The sequence below is a fragment of the Meleagris gallopavo genome, chromosome 11, assembly GCF_905368555.1.
Source record: "Meleagris gallopavo chromosome 11, MGAL_WU_HG_1.1, whole genome shotgun sequence".
In the NCBI taxonomy this organism is placed as follows: Eukaryota; Metazoa; Chordata; class Aves; order Galliformes; family Phasianidae; genus Meleagris; species Meleagris gallopavo.
Window position 1 is genome coordinate 13122607 of NC_139414.1, and position 18645 is coordinate 13141251.

Genomic DNA, 18645 nt, shown 5'->3' on the forward strand with positions numbered 1-18645 from the left:
ACAACAAAAGTATGCAGTCACCACTTGTGGGGCTGCTGAAACCAAGCACTCCTGCTACTTCTGGGAGCTTACTGGTTATGTATAAATAATCTTGGAAGATTCCAATACTGCAGCAGTTTAACAAAGTGCTAGAATCCCTTCTGAAATGTTTATGAGGTGAAAATAAATAAACAACCTCTCATTTGCCTCTGCAAAACCAACTGACATTTTTCAATTTACAAGGCTTCCCATCTTGCAGCATCTATTATTTTACATGAAGATTTTAATTTAAAAACTGCCTTTCTGAGTTGCGCTGGGATGGGAAGGCTGCTGGGATTCTGGGCTGACATCCCAGGAACCGCAGTAGATTGCCTGGTATTCACAGTCAAGTTTTCTAATAAGGCGGTGCACATTTCCAAAATGTCACTGCACAAATGGCCATTGGTGGAGTTATTTTAAGGCACTGGTTCAGGAAGGGACTTAGACTTCTTGTGCCTGTTCCTGAATCTACAGACACGCATTCCTTGAACTTTCTTAAGACCCTGCTGTGAAGAGAGACTTTAATGGCAAAGACAGATCCAGGATTACTTACTGGAAGAGATTTTTATCACTTGATGTTCTCCTCTTTATACTTGTGTATATTAGAAAAAAAAAAATACAACACTGAAACTCAGGGAGCTAGTTCTGGTTAAAAGCAGGCTGAAGCCTGAATTCAGCCATGTAAAGCAGCTTCTGTCTTACACCAGTGGTATTTTCCACTGCTAATCCAGACTAGAATAGAGAGCTAGAAAGAATCAGGTGGACTGCTATCTGTGAAAGCTCCTTCCTCTGCCTGTAAAACATTGTCAACGGTTTACGGGCTGGTTCGGCCCGGTTCCGTGACTAGAAGGGCGGAGGGATCCGCGGATCCGCGCCCCCGGAAAAAAAAGAAAATAAGGGACCCCGAAATAATTGAAAACAGTGGCAACAATCTGAGGTAAAACAAAGTAATTTACTAAATATGGTATCAACAGAATTTTATAAGGAGAGAGAATGTGAAATTGATAGTGGATCGGCCTTACCACAACGCTGAGATGAGAAGCGCAGGCAGAGAAGCACAGGCGAGAAGCGCAGGCAGAGAAGCGCAAGCGAAGCAGCGCAGGCAGAGAAGCGCAAGCGAAGCAGCGCAGGCAAAGAAGAGAAGCGCAAGCGAAGCAGCGCAGGCAAAGAAGAGAGCATCAGGTGACCTTGCCGGGAGTTATATCTCCTCGTTGACCGCAAAGCCCCCTGGGGAAACGTAGCTGCTCTTCTCCTCTGGACAGGCACCCGGAACTTGAGCATCAGCAGTCAAACCCCCAGTGCATTGCATGATGTTATGATGTGGAATACCGATAATGAAAAATCATGAAACCATGACAAACATTGAGTACTCAGAGATGGCTCTGAGGCAGACCAATTCCAAGCACACACAGCCAGCTTGGTGAGAGGCATGAACATAGTTTATCCTGCCAGGCGGCGATCTGAAAGGTCTTCCTGATAATCTCTTCCTCTCACTGAGGCTCTGAAAGGCACATACCTTCATTCCATCCCTCATCAGCTCCTCTCTGCAAGAATTTGGCTCATTTTCTTGTTTGTTTGTTTTGTTTTTGCCTTCTTTTCCCTTTCCTGTTAAGTTGCTCATGGAAATGTCTGCTGTGAGGGACTGATTCCCTTTTCCTACTGAAAAGATCCTTCATCCACTGCTGCAAAGTGGATGAAGGATCTGACAAAGGTCTCTGACCCTTTATGAAGGTCAAAATGTTTATTTTCCTTTAGTTTCCCTAAGGAACCTCCTTTCATCCTCACATCTTTGGCTTGGGAACTGTCACACTGCTGGGGCCTGCTCTTCTTTAATGCCCAACAGGGCCATTGATTCTGAGTAGAAAAGAGAATAACATCTGGATTAGCACCTTGGTCACACAATTTGACTGGGGGACTGAAGTCCCAAGTGTAATGAGAATGTATCTCCCAGGTCCTGGAGTCTGCAAGCAGGAGTCACATGCACTGAGGCAGGACAAACAAGCAAAATATCCCAGTGGTCTTCTGAGACTCTTATTATTGAGCAACTTAAGGGATCTTAGAGCAACATTGCCCAACAAAGATCCTGTGCATGTTGGTACATCGTTAGAAACCACCTATGCAAAAATGAGGAATTTCTTTTTTTCTTCTAACTAAATCTTCCCCGATTATTTCTACCTATTTGTTGCATCACCTTAATACTGTAGAACCTTGTCCCTGAAATGAAACCCCTCTGAGATTAGTTACAGTTTTCCCCAGTCATGAATAACCCAGATAAAATAAAGCTACACTGCAAAGCTGCCTATTTTTCCAGTTTTTCAAGAAATTAGTTTACATTTTAATACTGAATCTTGTGGTACCTGCAGTTGTCCCTTCAGACATACTGAAACTAACTTGATTTCTTTTTTTCTTTTCTTGTTTTGTCCATTGCTCAGTATTTTTATCTTTCCTTCCTGTCTATTCAACTTCTGTAAGAACATTTTAAGGCCGACTTTGTCAGAGGATTAAGAGTGCTGTAAACAAGTGAGTTATGCCTGCTTTAACTACTGTTTTCCAACAAAGAAAGGGCAATTTATTGTCACTTGTGGAACAAAGTGCTTAAAAATGTGCTCTAATGCCTTTCTTATCTGTGTAAGTGTGAGCCTTTACTGTCCACTATGATAGAAAATAAAAAGCAGTGAAAAAAGAATCAGTGACACTGTCCCCATAATGGTGGAAATGACTACTGGAGGTGCACACATTGGAAAATGAAGACCTATGTCAATCCTATACTCAAAAACTAAGCATGAGTGGCTACAACTGGCATTGAAAGGATGCAGCAGAAGAGGAGCAGAACTCCTTTAAGATCACTCTTGCACCTCTGTGCTCTGCCACCCTGCACATTTCTTTTGGAATGATTTATCTTCTCCTTATTTTATCCCATATAAGCTAAACTTCCTGTCCTCACTTACCCCTGCTTCTACTGCAAGTCAGTGAAATTTGTTATTGTTCTGCTCTCCCAAAAAATGTAACAGAAAGAGCCTGGAGTTTCATGGTTGGACTCGATGATCTTTAAGGTCTTTTCCAACCTGAGTGATTCTATGGAGAGCGGACTGTTTCACGCTGCAAAAATGATACAGTGAAGGAGGAAACACTAACTTCAGAGACTGGGTAAAGGGAGATATTGGGACTATTTTCATTCCTTTCCTACCAGACTCTTCCCTACTTCCATTATTTTTTCTCCTTTTATGTTGGGGAAAAAGTGTCATCTAAAGGAATAATGGTAGTTGGCACAACTCAAAATTCCCCTTTAGCAGCAGGCTTAGGTCGAAATGTCCCACTGAAATGTACTGAGAGCTGACAGCTGACTCCCTTAGGAACTTCCAAGAATCCCATTTCTAGCGAAGATATCCACTACCTTTACAGATGGAAATGTTGAAGTGACTCAGCAAAGGAGCTATTATTCTGGAACAGATTTAACAAAGGAACAAAGTGGAGGCACAAGAAATCCCAGCTACCACTTTTGAGGCAGAGGGGTGCCTTACCTCGTGGTAAGGCGGTGGATGTGATGCAGTACAGCTGCATCCTCCTCCATACAGGTGTTGCACCTGCCTGACGATCTTATACAGGCAATCCAAGTGCCACAGAAATCACTGGCACCCTTTCATGTAGAACTATCTGGAAAAAGGAATTTCTGATCTCTGAGAAATTCCAACATTTTGAAATTTGTTTTTCTTCCAGATATAAACAAGAAGCCAGAATTCCACAAGCCGTGTGGAACAGACCTCTTGGAGAAAAAGGAGGGGAAGAAATGGAGATTAAGAAACTTTATTATGGGGGGGGGGAGGAGGGATAAAAATCCTTTTGATATTTTATTGATAAGCTTCAGCAGGGGCCAAAACAGACCCACAAAGTCTGCACGTTGTGATTTTGGGAGAAATGCATGAAAAAGAAGAAAACAACTGATGATCTGTGAAGGTCAATAGACAGAAGCACTACGATTGATAGGTTGTTTTCAAACTACCCCTGACCATACACTGCAAACAATTCACATATTTTGAATACTTACAGACAACTATGGCATTCACTAAGGGTCCAGCAAAGCATTTAAGTACGGTTTTCAATTTCAGCACATGTAACCCCACTCAAGCATGTTCAGCCATCCATTCACTCAGTTGATTTCCTAGACTAGTTCTCATTTGTTCTTAATCCAGGAACATTATTTTTACACCTCACGCAACAGTCTACTGATTTCTAAGCAAGTCTCACTCTCAGTTCCAGTCACTGTTGGGTCTGCTATTTCATTCTTTAGCTAAAAACTGCTGATCCTTGGTCTCTAAAGTCAGCCCTTTGAAGTCACATCAGTAAAATGGAGTAATATTTCAGTGAAGCTGAACATCCATAGTTTCTTTCAGTACTGCTGAGCATCTGCTTCATTCTCTTTAACATGACCCATGACACCTGGAGATGCTCACAGGGGTAACAATATGCATGTTTGTGACAACGTCTCCCATTTAAAGTCTCTTTTCTAGCATGTGAATATGTTTGAGCTGCTCAAAGGAAACTTAAAATTCCTAACGTGAGAAAAATATGCTTTATGCAATGACCTAGAAAAGCAAGACAATAGCGAGAAGATAGTTTGCCACTGATAATATGCATTCTATGTGTTTAGTGATGATTATGACAAATTTTGGATGAAGATGGCAGAATGGAGTACCTGGCCAGAAAAGGGGCAGATGACATTAAGTATCAGTAAAAGTGAAACAGTTCATGGAGGAACAAACAATCTTAAATATTTCTATTTGCCTACATGGTAAAGGATTCTGAGCTGACTGTTACAACTCTGAAATGAGGACTGAGATGGGGTTTGGCAGACACTCATCTTCTAAATGACTGCTTCCAATGTAACAGCTCAGGACCTTCAATTGAAAATGACAGGAAATAGGCTCAGAAAACAGAAAGGAGCTCTCTTTAACCACTGCGTATTTAAACAGTGGAACTCCTCACCATACTCTAAGCCAAAAGCTTACACAGATTCAAAAACAAAGTCACCAAAGGAAAATCCCTCAAAGATCATTAAGTACAAAATATTGTGTCTGGTTCTAAAATCCCTCAGCCACAAATTGTTGGAGGCTGCAAGACTATATGAAGGAAGTGTCAAAAATGCTTGCATACTGGCCACTGTCAGAATGACTACCCTGAGCTAGACAGACGGCTGGTCTGACCTGGTATGACTGCTCTTGAATTTTTATATTGCATTTTTCTGTTTTCTTGTTTTCAGAAATAGCTTAAACATATTAACTGAAATGATTGTAACATTAACACTTACCATATTACGTCTGACACATGGAAAATTTGGCACGGAAAATTTCAGCCCAAAGCCTTCAAACTTAGTACATTTATGAGCAACCAGACAAAGGTAAATGCTAAATGTTTTCAACTTCAATAAAAGAGATATTTATCAAACCCTACCTTTAATTCAAAAAATATACTTGGTACGTCTCAGCAATGTAGGGTAACATGCAATGCAGCGACAATATAATTATCCCGAAAGTGAGCTTTGTATACTCGAGAAATTCACAGTTAATCTTAAAGTTCAAAGAAACCCAAATATGCTGAGATACAAAAACACATACATATTATGCATCCAGACATAGTGTGGTAACATTTGCAATGTTTCCCACAGTCTAAAAGACTCTAGTGGTTTTAGAGATATTCTTTGCAGTTAAAATACAGAACACTAGTAAACCTGATAATATTCATCAGTTTGGATGGAATTTCTTGTGTGCACATATATGCTACATCTTTGAGAGGCCGATGTCTATTAAATTTAACTGCTTCCCTCGTGGACTTAAATCAAGGGTGGATACTAAACTTATTTATTACTATATATAGTCTGTTTATAAGTCATTCTTGTTTAGCAGTTGCATCTTTTCCACGTAATTCAGAATAGAAGCTGCCCTTGTTCTCTAGCACAACCTTTACCATAAAAGCATCAGAAGAAAGTAATTCGATTTAACAGGCACTACCCTTTTTAATGGTTTACAAATATCCTGGTGCCAGTTCTATGCTTGGCACACAAGGAAAGGTTAAGCACATTAAACATTTGAAGCCTAACAGGGAGAAATGCTGGAGGGTATACGACAACTATAGACAAGCCCAGAAGAAATGGAAACACTAATGATGGAACAGGATTGTTTAGGATAACACTTGCAGAATGATACTTTGAAAGCATAGGGAAAACGATGTTGGAAACATTTCTTAATAGGCTGTGGAATAATCACCCAAGGGAGATGGAGGAAGCCCTTTTGACTGAGTCATTTCTTTCTGGACTCAGCAAAGTGTTAAGAACAGTACAGGGAAAAAATGTACCAGCAGATGGGAAGGCTACCAGGTCTACTGCTCAGAATCCCAATGCATTTTTGTTCTCAGCAGTAGCAGTTGTGCTCAAAACAAAACCAAATTAATGAAAAACCTTCTCAATTGTGAGTGTTGATTGACCTGTGTAGTCTCTTGCATCTCTTTTTTGATTTTAATATATTTACACATATTTATGGCTCTTTCCTAAATTGCATTTCTAGAACAGATGTTTCCCCTTTTGTATTCCTAGATCTGCAGTCACTGCCTTTGTTCATCCGATGTTGTGTGGCGAGAATGGCTGCAGCTTTATTGAAAACCTGTCCTGTCCAGGGTTTTGCCAAGCGTGACTAGTTTAATGTGACAGATTATAAAAGAAGAGTGAAAAAAGAGAAATAACGAGTGCCAGGGAAATATAAGATTCTCCACACATTTCTGCATTTATTGACCTTTTCTCCTTCGATATACCATTAGTTACGCAGATTTACAGCTCAAGATGGCAGGCAAGCTGTCAGGTGTACTATTTAGGTCATTGATGATGTTATGAACTATACTGGAAACTGATTTCATTAAATGGAAGTATGTGATTTGACATTTGATACAGCAAACATCTGACATTTTAATTGGTACTTCTACAATTCCTTAATTATTGAAATCTTGCTAATAGTTTTGTAGGGACTTAAAAATTAAAATAGCTCTGAGAAAATTGCATATTGGGCACCAACAGCATATAGCATCCATATTGGAAAGTCATCGCATGCAAGCACACTTCGGTGTCAGTGTATATAAATCTATAGATCAGTCTGCAGAGAAGTAATGCTTTATCCTGAATTTCCTGAAGCATCTTTCGGATGGTTTCCTTTCAGCAATCTCTACATCACGTCTTCAGTCATAAATCAGACTGAAGTTGCATTTTATTCTTTAATGAAATACCATCTCTTGGTCTTGACCCAAGGAGGAAGTAGAGAAGCTAGCTGCAGCTGGCCAGCAGAACCATGGCTTAACGTACAGGACACCACTCAGAGCAAAGCTCTGCCTGACCAGCTCATAAGCAGTATGATCTAATGCAATTGTCTATAACAGCAGAAGCAAGACTCCAGGCTTACATTTCAGAAGCAAAAGCAATGCCTCAGTGAAAGCAATGTAGCAACAGAAGCCTGTACCTGGGTTCTCACTGAGTCCATTTTATTGTTACATTAATAAAAGCAACGTAATTGCAACCTTACACAAGATCTCCACTACAGGAACTCAGTTAGGATAGTTCAATTGTAACATTCAAGATGCTCACTTTTTCTAAATACTTTCAGGCTACAGCAGCTGTCTTTTAAGAAACTCCTTATCGCCTGGTAATGTTTTATTAACACAAGGACTTGGAGGAAAATGATTTTCATGCCTGATCATGACATAAATCCAGCATTCAGTGTCCTGCTCAATACAAACAACGAATAACGTCATGAGAATCTATACAGCAAGTTCCACTGATGTTTAGATAACATAAGTGAGGTCAGGCTGCCCAGTTTATCTCCCTCCGTTCTGTCAGCTACATACAAAGACCTTGGAGGATGCAAGTCATTTACAATCTTCAAAGAGTTAAAAGCAATGACTGGCACTAGCTCTGCACTGAAGGTTGTGGAACTTTAATCTCCACAGCCTTGAAAAGTGTCCTGTTGCCTGAGTTAAGGACGGCCAGAAAAGCCAAATCTAAATTCTAGGACTCCCATTGCTGATGACAGTTCCATGCAGCTCTTGTTTTCCTCACGCTGCAAGACCTGGCTGGTTTTGGCACATCCTGTCTAACTGCTGCTGAGTGATAAGGAAATATTTCCCTTGAGCCGGAGCACTAAACACCTCCTCTGTGGTTAGAAGAGATGTGGCTTTCCCCACAGCGGGGTGGTGATTAGATTGCACCGTTACCTCCATTTTCCACCTTTGCTGCATTAATTGCTTTCCCTTGTGCCCCTCACTGAACAAATGAGCTAAGGAAATATTCTGAGAACAGCAAGGATTTTTGAACACAGTGTAATGTGAGCGTGCTGACTTTTGGAAAAGGGGTTGGCTTTGCAGAAGTGTGAGAGGAGGAAATCAGCTATTTGACCCTCAAGCAAGAAATTAATTGCTGTGACTCTGGTTCCTCTTTGCTGTGAATACACTTGGCAAACCACGGCTCATTCCCATCATGCGGGGGTCAGTGTTTTATTCCAGGTTTGTTGATGTCCTATACTTCACACTAGCTTTGCTGAACTTCATAGGAATACTATCTGCAGGGCAGAATACGTCCCTCTGCACTCGCTAAAGGGTCAGAGCTTCAAGGGGCAGCAGAAGTTTAACTCCTCTGTGCAGAAAACGGAAGGTGACAAATCCATCTTGCCTGCACGACAGTTGTAAAAGAGCATCAGTTCCACCTATGTGGCAGGGGAATAAAGATGGTTTGTTGTATCATACCTGTCTGTCAGCCTATGCTTATATATGGCCACATGTACCTTGGGAAAGATTTAACACCTGAAGTGATGTACCAGCAAGTACATCATCCTGCCAACACTCCTGTAGCTGTTGGCACAGGCACCCAACCTTCATTAACAGCATATCAGGGGACTCTAATCACCTCTAGAGGCCAGTACCAAGCTCTCCTGCATGTCCTCTAGGCCCACAGCAGTCCTCCAACTGCTCCCACACTTCTGTGAAACAAGGTCCAGGTAGAACATTACACACTCTCCATTTTTTTCTGTGCTATCAAAGGAGAAGAGTTTCCAAAAATGCATTTGCTGCAGTTTTAAGCAAAACACGAGATTGGACTGTCACTCATGGTCCCAAATACAGGCCACAGTCCTGCCAGGTCAGAACAGAAAGAACCTCTCCTGTCCCACAGCCTCACAGTCAATGTGAAGTAAGCCTTACACAGTACAGTGAAGGCTTACCACAGCCTACTACAGTTAGCTAATGTACAGTTATTTCTTGTTTGTGCACTCTTAATTTATAACAGGATGATTTGATTCAGTTTAACCTTCTTCCACTGCAGGCTAAGCTAAACTCTTATGTCCCTGCAGCCCCAGGCTCAGGGCACTGGGCAGACAGCATGTGGTGACGTGTTGAATTCTGGAACACAATTGCATGTCTGAACACCTACAGACAGACAATAATACATACAGGATGTGAGTGTTACATTAGAGACGTCGCCCATGTAGCAGAAAGCAAACAGAAAGCCAGGGAAATGTCTGAAACTGGCATTCTGGCTGCCACCTCTTTCATAAGCAGCAAAGGCATGAGTTATGCTTCCTGGTTTACCAGAGCCTGAGCTCCAGAAGTTCCAGGACCGACTCCAGGACGAAAAGGTGATGTGGTGATTTGCCTTTTCTGCCTGGCAAAGGGACAGTATGTTCTTACTGATGATGAAGGAGACAAGGCCCCTAAAGAAAGGAAGAAAACACTGCATTTCCTTTCTTTAGGGTAGAAGCAGCCAGTCTGCACGCGTCGCTGGATTCAGAAGAAATAGCACTGCATTCAAGTCAGGCAGCAGTTCTGCTAACTATGGCACCCACAAGACAGAAGAACTGAGCTGCACTTATCTTTTTACGATACCACATGTGCCTTCCAATGGATAACCCTTCTGCCATACCCACATGTTAGAAATGCAAAAGACCTCTGATTTAAGGTTCTGGCTCCAACTCCAAATGCCGCATGACTGAGTTTGCTCAGATCTTCAGCCAGTATGAATCAGCATAGCTCTACTGAAGTCTGACTCATCAACACTGGGTTTGTTACCTTCAAAGAAAGCCAGTGGAAGAAAAAAAAAAATACATACTTTTAAAGTCTTTAGCAAATATAAATAAAAATAGGTTGCTACATATCTTAGCTGGTGCAAATCCAAACAAATCCATCAGTTATAACTGATGCTATACAATGAAATGGTGCAGTTTTGGGATAAACTGTAATGGTTCCCATTGATCTTTTTATGGCACTGTACAGAGACAAAAGGAGAATGTTCTGAGATGTAATGATGCTGGGGCTAATATAAAGAGAGAATGAGTCCAAGAATGAAGGAATGCTAAAAGCAGTTAAGGGGAAAAGTAAATTGAAAGTTAAAGTTGGAATCTGCTATGATATACAAGAAAATTATCCCTATGAATGAAAAAGCTGACAGATTTTCAGTAGTCTAACAGTTGTTATAACTTTCTCAAAGTGCAGTTTTGATGGAAAAATAACTGTAAGTCCAAATTCCGAAAATGCAAAGTTTTCTGGAATTATTTCAAATACCATTTTCCTTCCTTTGCCCAGATTTGTTTTACATAAAACAGCTTTAAGAATTAAAAAATTTAACCCAGCTCTCACTGCATTTCATTTTCATACACCACTCAAAGAAATAACCAAACAAAACCCAACAAATTATACCTATGGAAACCTCACAAGAAGTACCTGCTTGGATGACAGTAGGAATTTGCTTGCACATTACATAAGGTGAAAAGAAACTGCTGAAGAATTAATAGACTTCTAGTGTATCAAGTCACCAAATCTCAAGCTGATCTCTACAGGTAGCATTTACATTTTGTTACAATGCATTTGCATGCATTGTATTAAACTAAGGCGGGGGCATCCACTATGAATACACAGATAGAGGATTCAGCACTTCTTTTGATAAGAACTCAATAAAATTCTAGGAAATACATTTCCTGCAACAATCTCACATAAGAGCTAATTATTACATGATAATTATTGCATACTATGGAAAACTCTCACCCTTTCTTGAAGCAGATGGAGAAAAGAGAACAGGAAACAGCCCATAACTTTTACAAAGGGAGTTAAGACAGCCACAGGGGAAGATGTAAACTGCTCTAGGACTTGCCCAATAACATCAGATAGATGCCTGCTTATTTGGAGAAAAAGAACTGCTGCCAACTGAGAAGGAGAGAGATACAAAAGAACCTGCAGAGCTGCTAGGAAATGGAGAAAGGAGACTTAAGAGTCTCAAAGCCAGGCAGAGACAGTTATACAGTGCCATACCCTATGATTTTGGTAGGGTCTATTAAATCACCAGTTCAGTCTCCTTCCCAGGCTGAAGGGATCCATTTCTTGTCACTTTCATTGCTTTCCTTTGAAGTTCAGGCAGCCATGAGTAGGACTTTGGAGTCACAGGGGTGTTTGGAGCAGGGCAGTGAAGGTGGCCTTGTTTCATTGCTTGTGTTGTTGCCAGGCACCTCTCTGCAGGAAAGGTGGCACGCACTGTGAAAGTGATGGAAGCACCATAAAGTCTTCAAGCACAGAGATAGAAGTACAGTACCTCGCATGGTAACTGAGATACCTATACATTCCTTTGGACATCCCAGCAGAAATAACATAGCATGTCTCTTGAATGAGAGGAGGAGAGGAACGTAACACCCTCCCAACTGCACATACATAAGTCCCTTAAACATGAAATCATTCTATTAAAACTAGCATGAAGAAGCTCCAAATGTAGATAACATCAGGATAATTTTCCAGGCAGAGTTAAGGCTTCTTTAAGATGGTTTCTGTCTGGATATCATTGAATATTCTAGAAATCTGGCTAGAGCCATAAAGAGAAAATATAACTTACAACATCAGAGAATTATCATTCTCCATGACGCCTTTCAGCAGTCAAAGGGCCATGATTTTATTAGAATACTGCTGTTGTCAGACCACAGAGTAATATGCTGATATTTTGAGCTCCACTTAAACCCAATATATATTTTTAAAACTGCATTTACGTTCCACCATAAACTGACAATGGACAAAACTACTGCCACCATGACTGCAACTGAACTTAAATTGGAAAAGACTCTACTGGGAGTAGAGTCATGGGAAGCCCCTTTCTGTGCTGGGGTCTGTCTAGGGCTTTGCAACAGTGCCAGACTCTTGATTCTGAGCATAACTCTCTCAATTAAACTGCAAAGCAAGTTGCCAGTAGGGCTCGTGGAAGATTCAGCTTTTTAACCATTCTCCATTTGCAGGGACTAATGAATTTTCTAATCATAGGAAGACGATAGACAACATTAGGGACTGTAGTGGAGTTCAGCCCTTGTTCAGATTCCTTGTCAAAAAAGGAAGCTCATGCTGCATACAGTAAGGATAGTCAGACAATCTATTGGGCATTTATAGCAGTTGTCCTGCTCTGGCAGCTTATTTTTTGTTTTTAATGATCTATCTCATCTGCCATTCTACAGCTACCAGGGCAATTTGGTGGCATGGGACCCAAAAGGAGCTCAGATAGTGAAAATAAAAAAAAAGAAAAAAAAAAGGGCAAAAAAAAAATTGCTAGAAATGAGGCTGTGCAAGTCTGAGGTGACTTTGTATTTCCAGTTCTGAGCAACCATGGAGAGATATTTTTCTTCACCACATATTTCAGGGTGCCCTCTACATTCTCCCTCACCCATGGATTTCAAGGTATAAACTCTGATATTATTTATTCAACTGGATTAAAAGTATGAAAACTAAGACAGTAATCACACTCATTCTTCTACATTCTCTGCAGGTACATACAAAAAAAAAAAAAATTGTTTGATGCCCAAAGCAGTCTGAGCAGTTACACACACTCATTTAGGAGAACTCTGCAGTTCAGTCCAATAAAGTCCTCTCTCCCTCTTTTTGCATGAAGTCAAACAGATATGTGAACTCCTGGGACAAAAATTGTCTTCAGGTTGTATAACTGTGCAACAAGATCTTGACTGAACAGCAGAGTACTGGGACAATACAGCAACTCCAGTCATAAGTGAATGTTTACTTAGATGCTCAAGCCAGGGTAACAATTGTGAATACAATAATAAAGAGCAAATAATCTCCTAAGACTTCCAGTGCCTTCTTGCTTAGTCATTCATCCTTAATGTTTCTAATATGTTCCAAATGTTCCTAATGTGTCCATGTTCCTCACAGAGATATAAAAATAATAAAAGTGTGGTCAGTTTTATCATATGCAGAAAGAAACATCACCACAAACTCAGAAGAGGGCTGAAAACCAGATCCAAGTACTATTTCTAAAGAATTCTGAGGCGCTCTCAGGATTGCTGTCACTCCTATGGATGTTTCTGACATCCGTATTTCAGTAGCCCCAGCAATTTAATTCAGGGAACGGGACTGCTCTAGACAATGTGTACACACTCTATACAAAGCAAGATAGTCCCTGGACAGTGTATTTACTGTTACTAATTGCTTTACTACTTTACCTGCCAAATGAGACAATCATGCTGCCCATCACAAGGCCAGAAAGATGAGAAGAACAATGCTTTAAAAATATATATATATATATATCTATATATATTTTACAACATGAGCCCGGAAAAGGAAGCAACTGCAAGAGGGACAAAAGAGCTATACATCAAATTCATGACTTAACAGAATAACAAATAGGACACAGGAATAAATGTAATGCATTCCAAAAAAACCAATCTAATACTTCAAAAAAGAGCAATATCCTCTTCACGGCTCACTGGTACTCCCTAAGGAATTTTGGAAAACATTCTATTAAGACATACTTTGGCTGATAATATCATAGGGCTGCTGGGATATGATGTTTTCATTCTTTTTTTTTTTCTGGTTTCTTGATGTTTTGATTTGTGAGAATGAACACTTGTCTCAAAAACAGGAACTTGGTCACTGAGGAATCTGTTTATTCCAGGCTCTTTTTCCTAACTTGGTATCAGTTGGAATTGCTTGCTGCTCTTGGTATTTAGGGGCCTAATTTTAGACCCCGGTTTTTCAGATGTTGGACAGAGGCCCCACTCAGCATCTCTATATAGAAAAAGCATATTGGAAGATTTGCTTCTATCTCTGGTGAGGATTCAAAGCTTTTGAAGGCATTTTTTTCCTCTGAGTTCAAATAGCTCTAGATCTGCCATCCCACTTGTAACACCAGCTAACTTCTGAAATGACAGTTATGCTGACGGATCTACAAGACTGAGTACCTGCAAAGGTCATGAGGTGGAATTTGGCCCTGGACTCACTTCACTTCAGGCACTTTTAAGTGAAGGTCTGCCTCTGGTTAGCTGCAGTATCCTGGCAACTACAAGCACAGAAGGTGGGATAATCTGTCACAGTCAGGACACAGCATCCTAGCACCTACCTGACAGAAAGAAGAAAGAGCCAACAAAACAAAGAAAAGACAGGAGACTGAACCCAATTACCTTCTCACAGGCTTGGCACCAAGTCCACAGGAATTCTCTGCATCCTGACTGATCCCCATGCCACCCTGATCTGAGCGTAACAAAGAGTTTCCCAAGGATGAGCTTGACAGAGGCAGTCTGCTTTTAACAGGAAGAAAACTTTTCCATTATAAGCAGATATCATTCCAGGTATTAGAGACACAGGCTGGTTTCTTGTCCAAAAGGCAGTTCTTTAAAGAACTGTATCTCCCCAGGGTTCTGATATTCTGCAAAAGGGATGTCTCTACTGCTTCATCCTTTCCACTTTGACAAGCTACAAAGCTGGCCACTGCCCCAGAGCATGGCTATGATTTCCCCACTCATCCAAACACAAGTTTTAAGTCCTCTTGAGGCAGTTTCTGACTCTTGAGACATTCCTCATGCCCCAGCAGCACTCCTTGTTGGGGACTGGGCTTGGTTCGTGTCTGCCACACAAAAGCTGAGAGCTGCTGATAAGCACGCAGGCAAAGAAAAAAAAGAGATTTGGAGTATTACTGTGCTTTAACTGATTCACCTATTGCAACTTTGCATCGTTGCTACATCCATTATGTCTCTTAGATACCATATATCAGTTGTTTATATGCCATAGTTACCTTTTTCTCCCCAGAAATGAGTGACACGTGGACCTCTGGTAACTAACAAGTGCTGGGAAGGAAAACACTGAAGGCCCCGCTTACAACCAGAGGAGAAGGGGTGGTAGAGAGAATTATTTGCACAGAATTCAGGTTGGGTTTTCAAACCAGGATTTATGGGTTTGGAAAGAGCCAAGAACAAAAACTTTGAAATGGTTATTAGGGGTTTTATGGAAACTAGATGAATGGATGGTTTCAATGGGAAACCAAATAAATATTAAAAAAAATAATAATAATAATTTAGGACTGGCAGCAAACCTTAGGATCTTGAAATAATAAAGATAGAGGATAAAATAAAGCTTTTGAAAAGCGACACAAAGCCTCTGGAGCCCAGAACTAACCCATCTGTCTTAACAGTAAACATGCTATACTTGGATCAATGGATAACAATTGTCACAGTTACTGCCCTTTTATTAATGATTATTATTAACACAAACTATGCTGTACTGTGCATTGCACTCTAACCACAGCAATACAGTCAGATTAACCATCCAGTAAGCACAAGAGGGCATTTCAGAGAAGGGCCAGAATCACCCAAAAATAACACAAAGTTATATCCACTGAGTAGCTTCTCTCACTTTATCTAGTAAGCCATGCACACGCATTTGAGTCCTTAGATGGTCACAGCAGTGCCTGAACTGTACACAGTAGTATCCCCGCAACACAGCAGTGTCCCTGAAGTGGTGACCCTGAGTTAGTGGGAGCTACATCTGTGGAATTTCTTTGGCTGGGCACCTCAAAACCAACCTGCAATCCATGGGGGAAATTGAAGATTCTTTGCCCTCTTTCCTTTTCTGAAAAATAAAAATCAGGACACTTCTTCAAAGTAGTGACTGTGGCTCCTCTGTACCTGAACACCTATAGTATAAATGATTCAGTGCTCTTTTACAAACACAACTGCTGGGAATGAGCACAGCAAGCCAAGGATACAGGCAGAAGCTGATATAGTTTTTTGCTAGCAAAATTGCACCTGTAGTTGAGTTTCAAAAGCCCTTTACAAAACCAGCACAGCAGGTTTAAGGTAAGCTGTATTAAGTAATTTAGTTACTTTTTATTTAATAGCCCTAAGGTGAGAGTAATAATCTATTGCACACTGCAACAAATAAAGGGAACCGAGACAAAAAGCAGTGAAGAAATCAGCCAAATATTGGAAAATGCAGGAATCTAACTCAGGCACTTGTGCTCATTTGACTAATGCTCCCTTCCACTGAGCCAAATCCTGATTCTGGTCCCACTGCAGCCAATGGTAAAACTTCCATATACGCAAACAAAGTGAAGATTTGAGACTTCAGGCTGTCATCTGCACTTTACAGGCTTTTAACTTTTTACATAGGGCAAGTATTTTGTTCTGTGGTTCAGCCACCTGGATATTACTGTGTATATGTAAAGTACAGTTAGAAAAATAAATGGCCTAATCCTGAGCATTTGGTAGGATGCTAACTGACGAGCACTCTGTATGCCGGGGTTGCTGGTATGCATTTTCACCTTACCTACTCTGAGACTGATCCAAACACCTACAGCAATGCTGTGCGTCGAGGGTGAGATTTACCTTACTGGAAAAGAGTGCGTGGCTCCTCTGCAGGAAGGGTTACAGCTATTTGCTGAGCACTGTTTCCAGAGAACACGACTGCAGCTTTGGCTCTCCCTGAAGCAGGGAGCTGGTAAGTGGAGAATTCAGACTACAGTTGTGTCCCCCAAGTCCCAGCATCACTTGGGACTTTGTCAGACATTATAATCATCCTTTAGGCTTTTCTAAACTGTCAACACGTGACTAACATTGCTATCATCATTGAAGAGAAAGGAGCAAGACCATAAAAGTAAAAGATAAAAGAACTGAAGGTCTAGTGTAGTTCCTACATCATCTGCAATGGGGAAAAGAAAAAGGGTCTGCATATTTGCTAAGATTTGCCTCTTCTCCGGTGTCCTTCACTCTGTTAGCACAGAAAAACTGATGGTTCAGCCAGGGGTTAGATGAAAAAATACTCAACTCTGCTTTATTCCAGCATATACAACAGTGAGCACCACCACCCGGCCATGGAACATGAAGACAATGAGTTTATTGCATGCATATCCTGTCAAGAGTGAGGAGCAGCATCCATTGTAATAAACCTGCAAATAACCTGAAGCTCACTACTGAAGTTTCCTTTTGGTTGTGGAAACTTCATTACCTTTTCCATCATTCCTTTAAGAAGGCTGTGAAAAATTCTCCTTAATTTTGAACTACCGGAGGATGAATAAGGCATAAGACTTCATCTAGTGATAAGGAAGCAGTTGTCAGAAAACTGGAAGAAAAAACAAAGAAAACTTAACTGCAATTTTTAAGTAGCTGATTATAAACAGGTACACACAATGAATTAAGGTCAGCTTCTACATCAGATGATGTAGTCAAAAGAATTAGTTATACTTGCTCTCTTCTCAAATACCTTTCCAAAAAAGCCAACAGGACAGCTACTGAACTAGATGCAAATAAGAGATGCAGAAGAGGGCTAGCAGGCTGCTGCCAGTGAACACCAGGAAGACTGTTTGAAATAACCACTTTGGAGTCATTCTCCTTGGAATAAGTTTAAAGATCACAACAGCATAGAGAGCTAACATGTTAGCATGTTTCTCTGTTTGGCAGTCCTGCACCGCCTAGACAAAAAGGGATGCATCTGCTACTAGCTTGGACAGCCCATTCTGGGCACCTTTTAGAAAACTCAAAGGTGAGGGCAAATTGAACAAATCTGGAAAGGAACACAAGGCAGAGGCAAGACTGATTTGACTGTAAAGGATGCCAACAACACTGAAAAGGGATCAGATCTCTACTGCAACCAAAACTTAAACATTGATGGTTTCAGTGACTGAACAGTTCAGACTTGAACAAAACAGGGTGCATATGTGCAAATACACTCATACAACACTAACCTCCAAATACTCCCAAACCCAAATGACATCAAGATTTTATTTAATTATTGTATTTTAAAACCCTTGATTTTCTTGTGGTGGGGGCCTCAGAGCCATTGGAGACCTTGGGGGGTGGAGGGGTGCCAAAGGCAGTTGAGGCCTAGGAATATTTGCCAGCTGGACTATGAGATTTATTTTTGGTTCTTAAGTTTTTTTCCTGTTCTTGCAGATTCTGTGTTCTGGCTCACTGCGCCCTATAAATGCTCAGCCTTACAAACTGCAGACCTGGACAGTGCTGGGGTGTCATTCCCTAAAACTGAGAGGGTTACTAATGCAAAAGGGAGTAGCAGTTTGATATATCAGGAAGCCTGCCTTTTCACAAACTGCACTCAATAACCATAATTCTTATTGAACTTTGAAGACCCAATTTTGCTCTTATTTACACGTCTTCAGCTTTAACAGCTACCGCAAACTTATACCAGGGATACAGAGTTTGGAATCTGGGATTCATTTCCTATTATAAAGAGAGAAAAAACACACTTTGAATCCAGCCATCTTGCAGTCTGAAGTTTTGTTCTGCATTTTTCCTTTCAGTGCCACAGTCTCCTCTGCTCTTTCTGCCTACTTCCAATTTT

General features: G+C 40.8%; 1 protein-coding gene across 8 annotated transcripts in view; it reads right to left on the reverse strand.

Annotated features, from left to right (window-relative positions):
• OSTN (osteocrin) overlaps nucleotides 1–18645 on the reverse strand; it is a 92571-nt gene that overhangs the window by 26030 nt on the left and 47896 nt on the right. The window contains exon 1 of one of the 8 annotated variants that reach the window (XM_085232436.1): nucleotides 1041–2502. The exons of the other annotated variants lie outside the window; for them this stretch is intronic. The gene's annotated coding sequence lies outside the window, so the exon portion shown is untranslated. Of the gene's footprint in view, nucleotides 1–1040; nucleotides 2503–18645 lie in introns of those variants that run through there. 8 annotated transcript variants of the gene reach the window in all.